The sequence below is a fragment of the Amblyomma maculatum genome, chromosome 7, assembly GCF_055883805.1.
Source record: "Amblyomma maculatum isolate TAMU_Amacu chromosome 7, ASM5588380v1, whole genome shotgun sequence".
NCBI classification, from domain to species: Eukaryota; Metazoa; Arthropoda; class Arachnida; order Ixodida; family Ixodidae; genus Amblyomma; species Amblyomma maculatum.
Window position 1 is genome coordinate 138,128,904 of NC_139350.1, and position 6,651 is coordinate 138,135,554.

Below are 6,651 nucleotides of genomic sequence, written 5' to 3' on the forward strand. Positions count from 1 at the left end.
CCAGCCACCACATCAAACCACCGGAAGAAAAAGAACGAAAGCAAAGGATTGCGAACGCACAGAACGGACGCTCACTACATTTCCCCGCATCGCGCCTTTTGACTGAGCAGCGCGCCTCTCTCAAGGGGAAAAAAAGTAACTACTATACGATGTGTCACGTGATTGGACACCGAGGATCTGCAAAAATATTCTGTGGGCGGCGGAAAGTCGAACTCAGACTGCTTCGATCCGCGACTATCGAGATTGTTTATTAACTATTAACTCTGCTATGGACCATACCACGACTGTCGCGCTCGCGCCCACGGGCAGAGGCTCTTTATTTTTCTTTCTTTTTGCATGCCTCAGCATAATATATGTCGCGCTCGCGCTAAAAAGTTGGCTTCACCAGTCCCTCTTTCTGTGACGTAATTGCGGCACTGCGGCATTCCAAAACAAGGAGGCTATGTCAAAACGTGAGCATGTGATTAAAGTCTGCTTCACTAGACTCACACTAAATGGCACTAAATCATCGTTGTGCATAGCGTGCATAGAGCGCAGGAGTACACTCCGTAGTGCATGGAGCATCATTCTTTTTAAGTACCACAGCGCAAGTTGTCATCATCGCTTCTTGTACCGATAGTCATGAGCTTTCTCTCTGCAAATGTAAGATGGCAGGCACTGCCAAAGAGTTTGTGTGGCATGATGCAGCGGCCAGGGAGGCGACAACAACATTTTCCAAGTTCAAAGAGGTTATGATCGCAAGATCTGACACGGAGCCTTTGAGATTGCGAATGCAGCGATTTATGGGTGCCCGACAGATGCCTAGCGAAGAAGTCCGATCCTTCTCAATGCGAGTACACAAGCTAGCGCAGTCAAAAATGGCCAATGAACATGAAGGAAAGGACGAGAAAAGCAAAATCAAGAAAGCATTGCTGCAGGATGAAATGAAATCGCAGTTTGTGCATGGGCTCAGCGACAGTGCGCGGCGGTTGGTCATGTCACGTGATGCGCTAACGTTTGACGATGCGGTCGCCTGCGCTGTCAATGAGGAAGCGAACTACTCCTCACCGGCGGCATGTCTGAGACACGAGTCGTCGACAACGAAGAAAGCTGGTCTCGCAAAGAGATAGAGGAAATGAAACAACGGTTGGAGAACATTGAGAGGTTGTTCACTGCGCCGCAGTCATCGAGTGCTCCATATGAGAGGCGTTATTCATGTAGGGCATGCTTCGTGTGCGGCCAAACTTTAATGAACAATATGTATAAATGGACGGTTGAATAGTTACAGTAATGGAGTATTGTGCTAATTCTTTACCGCCGTGACCGCTATAAATATTACTCATATTGCTCTTAGCTTTAAGCTCTGGCATTGACAACCCTATCCAAAGAACCGACTAGTAGTGACAGGTTGTTTACAGCTGTTGATGAAACGGTAGGTCATCATGCTATTATTGCAAGCATATTTGCTCCTTTTTGTACCTTTGTTTATTACAAGCAAAACTTAATTTTGTTCCCTATTCCTAGGGACGCTGCACCTCTTACAACACCCACTGTTCAGTCGCTTTCATTCAAGGTACAAAAAGGAGGAAATGAACATGCACTCATAGGATAGCCTGTCTTACCGTTAACAGCTGCAAATAACACGCCGCAGCAACCTTGGATGAGGTTTTCAATGGGGTTACCTGAGATGCCTAGCAATTTCTGCAATATTTATACCAACCGCTGCAGTGAAACAAAAAAGGTAACACTGCATCACTGTAACTGCTGCATGCACCTTTAAATGTGCCATAATTTTATTGCCTATTCTTATAGACGCAGGACCTCTTGCTATTGACTTTGTTCAGTAAGCAACCGTCTTTCATTGCTTCAATTTCTATCTCTCCATCACTTTATTGTTGCTCCGGGTGTGATCATTTGATTTTATTGTTCAAAAAATATTGTTTTATTATGTGTGAATGATTTAGCCTACACATACATGCTTTCATTTTTTTAGATGGGCATCGGAATGTTTTCTACGTAGAAATGGATCGATTGAGTTGTATCACTGGTGCGAAAACCGACAGTTTGGCACCCCCAGAAGATCTGTGTCCTGTGGTTGGAAGGGGAATAAAGAAGAGGATAATCAGCGGAAAAGCTTGCCTAACAAAAGGTAGCACTGCATCACTGTAACTGCATGCACCTTTAAATGTGCCTTATTTTATTGCCTATTCTTATAGACGGTGGACCTCTTGCTATTGGCTTTTTCAGTAAGCAACCGCCTTTCATTGCTTCAATTCCTATCTCTCCACCACTTTCTTGTTGCTTCGAGTGTGATCATTTGATTTTATTGTTCAAATCATATTATTTTATCACGGGTGAATGATTTCGCCTAAACATACATGCTTTCATTTTTTTTTAGGTGCGCATCGAGAGTGTTTTCTATGTAGAAATGGTTCGATTAAGTTGTATCACTGGTGCGAAAACCAACAGTTCGGTACCCCCAGAAGATCTGTGTCCTGTGGGTGGCAAGGGTATATAGAAGAGGATAATCAGTGGAAAAGCCTGCCTAAAAACTTACAAAGATGACGCAAAAGCGAAATGCTGATCAGGGTGAGTGTCTGATTAGTTCTGTTATCCCACTTCACTTGCTAGGTGATGTGACTATATATGAAGCACTTTAGTATATTTTGTGGTATACTCGCTGAAAATTGTGTAGACATTAAATTTTTCCTTGTTCAATTATTTTCAGTAACGCACGAATTGGAATAAAGCAAAGTCATCCACGCATCTAATGCCCATAGACATTAGATGCGTGAATGAGTTCATTAACTGTGTTCCTATGTGAACATGCAATAGTTTGTCGAATATATTAATATGGTAAAAGTCGACTCTTTTACTGTTAACCGGAGTAATACATATGCTCCGTATCATAGCCTTATTTGCCTATAGTTTGTGACGGCTCTTTCTTAAATTGTATTCTGCAGAGTACACGTGTGTCATCCCGTACGCCTATTTAACTCGCGAACAATTTGCAATCGAATTCCTTTTGTGATGTTGTTTCAGCTACAAATAACGAATGACAGTTGTGACAATATAGGTAGCTTTAGGTACAACGTGTAGGGCGGAAATCTTTAATATATATGATGATATTTTTATTCATCGCATTGCCTAAACCAGCCTGTTTGAAAAGACGAAATGAAAACAAATATGGATGTCTTTGGACAGGAACAGTAATCGTGGAGTCATGACCATTTTGTTTTAATTAAATTTCCCTATGTCGTGGTCTAATCTCTCGACACAAAGGAAATACCCTTAGGTTTGCAAGATGCGGCGTAGTTTTCTCAGAAAAAAAAAAAACGCCAATCACTTAAGCTGGGAAAACCCCGTTTTTGTCATTTCAAAATGTTGCACGTTTGGAGGCCTGCTGCTTGCGCACTAAAATTTTGTCATCCATTGTTTTTTACTCACCACATCAACATAACTTTTATTTGTATAAGAAGTATTGAAAGCTTGTTTCATTGATGCAGTTGATTTAGTAAAATATTGCAAACTTTGCTTCAAGCGCAACGCGCTACAAAAATGTTTATTTTCAACCTTACATACTGGCGTGATCCGTTACGTTGTTTGAACTAAAATATTCTGTCTTTATTACGCAGGTTATATTGTTAATTTAAGGCAGAATCTGGAGATCTAAGCTGCTATGTGTGTTCTCTGTAGCGCTGGAAAGCAATTTGCTTATGATTGCATTATAAAAAATTACACATTTAAAAACCATCTTCAAAAATATAGTATTGTTAGTTATGGTCAAAGCTGAGAAATGGAATAATATATTAATAGACTAGATTGAATACTACTGCACCTAGAAATAAAAAAGAATGAAAGACAGAGAAAAAGTGCAGCCTTCACTTGCGTTCTGCCATGAAATTGACAGAAATAGCGAATTAATACCATTTTAAGCTAGATTATGTCCTTGCTGACAAGCAGAAAAAGGCTTTATTAGCGCTGACAAGGCTTTAAATTTTACTTACAGTAACATGTAACTAAATTCAGCAAATACTAAATTGAAGTTTTGATGCCTACTCTATAAGGGGGAGTCATATAAGCAAATCTATAGATTAAAAACAGGCATTTTTATATTTCTAATTTTACATTTTGCAGAATTCAATGTATTTACTGACTCATATTAACAAAGTACTTTGCATTGTTTCCAGAGATTTCGATAAAAATCGATGTTGCGGCATTTTCTTCAGTCCTAATCAGTTTTCCTTATTTTACCATTTTTTTTAAATTTTGGCCAATTTAAATATTATATGTAGAAAAAAACAAACCTAGAGCTTCAAGTTTTTCCAGAAATAAAGAATGGAACCTAGATAATGCAGAGAAATAGTTTCAGTGCCAGGATAATATTGGATCTTAAAAGAATGCACGCTGAATTTGGCCATTATCAGGACAAGCACTTGGTTTAATATTTAATGTTATATTTTTAAACAATATAACGCAACACTTTTTAGTCCGCGATATTGGTGAGGTACTGAAGATTCTTGAGAGGTATTTGAAGATCGAAGATCTTTTTTTTTAATCGCAGCAAATTTACCCTTTACTGCTGTTTTCGAATTTTGGGCAATTTTGATGCGTTGTGTAGAACACACCTAGCGGTCTGGAGCTCCAAATATTGCCTGGAATTAAGAACATGCGTTAGGAAGTGGAAACATATTTAGTGCAACCGACCTAATGCATCACATTCCAGTATACAAGGTTAAAAATGCATATTTTTACAGCGCATCGCTCCTGAACCAAAGTTTGCGATTTTTTAATAACTCAGCTGCAAAAACAAAACGGGTGCCTAATACTGTTTGTAAATGTAAAACCTGCATATATTTAGTGAGTAAAAAATAGTAGATGACAAAATCATGGTGTCCAAATTCGCAACATTTTGAAATGGCAAAAGCAGCGTTTTCTACCTCTAAAGATATACCGTAATATTTTTTTTTTGTTTTCGAAGAAACTACGCTGTATCTTGCAAAACTAAGGTTAATTCCTTTGTGTCTAGATATTTGCCCACCACATATAAAAATTTCATTTGAAACGAAAGATGGTCATGGGACCTCTATTATGTTTCTTATTGAGGCACCCATATACGCTGTGAGAAAGCCACTATCAAGGGCTTATTTTTAAAATTACATATTTCGAATGGTTGGGCCATCTAAGAAAATTTGAAAGCTAGGCACACCTTCGGTGTCGCCAGCCCTCACTTTCTGTTACAGCTGCACTTGCGAAGCTGAATTAATACGTTGAGTACTTTATTTTAGCCACGAATATTGGTGTCAATTTTAAAGAAAGACCGCAGTGACGCGATTCTCGTAATATTTGTAAGTGAAATCTGTAAAGCTTACAAATATACCTATATGTATGATCTCATGCAGGTTTTATTCAAGTTACATTACACCTGCTGTGCTTGATAGCTTGAGCCAAGAGTTAGAAATAAACCATTAGAAACAGGCGATGGAAACCGATGACGCATTGCCGGCAGACTCTTAGGACAGCACAGTAAAGTTTTATTTTGTACGTAGGGAAGTGAGGTTATTCGCTCCAAGTACTAAATATTCACTTTAGACAATAAATACGACTTACAGAGTCGGTGAGCACGTTCGGAAACCTCTGTTTCGATATTTGCGGTTAGAAACCTCATGTGTACCTTTTTTTTTCTATCTGCAGTGTTATGTAGATACCGGTTATGTAGATACCGAAACTGTCACCAGCCCATTCGCACACCTCAATTGTGCTGCTCTCAACATGATTTTGAGCGGACGAAACAACCTGCCGCTATGATGGCTGGTCCCATGCATGAGTAAGGGTGATATGCTGGCGATGGTTGCCTCGCGTCAGCCCTTTGGCGCACATGAAGGCGCGAGTTACACTGAGCGCGCTGAACTTTGCAGTGCGGATAATGACTACAAAGCGGTAAGGATACAAATGAGTGGAACATTATTTTTCAGCTGTAAAGTAGAAATACGGTCTTGTTGAACGGTTGGGCTGGCGCGGACAAAGAAACCATAGGCAACTTATAGGTCTAACGCTACACAGGGATGTCGAGCCAAGCCAAGGCCTCAATTGTATTGTCCGGCAATCTGATTTTTGTATTTTCGGGGTTTCCTATTGTATCTGGGGAACGAAATGCAGACGTGATGGTTCTTTATCGCTAATAATGAAACGTGGTTTGTGCCGGTACTCTTCAAAGTAGCAACACCATTTATTGTGTAAGTCATTAATCAGTAATTTAGGTTAATAATGTCAATTAAGGATTCCAAACAAAACCTTTTCTGTGGCGCTCAAGGTAGCTTCCAGCAATATGTATCTGGTTTCCTTCCCCTGCCTCGGAAATGTCTTTTTTATCCCTTGGATCAAATTTGCTTGGACAAGCAGTATATGTGTAAAAATGGTGCACCTCCTATTTCAAATGACTTCAGATATCATCGGATGACTACATCACTCCTGATACCACTGAAGGTCCTTATAATTGCTTGAGTGACAGCCTTTTATCATTTTAACAGGCTAGGAAACTCATATGAATACGGAATGAAGGCTGATATTTTCTTTCGTATATTTTCTAGGATGCCTGAGGAGAGGCAGCATGTACCTGAGTGACGTCCTCTCCAGGAAGACCGCGGCAGCAATCAAGCGATGGCTCGTGAC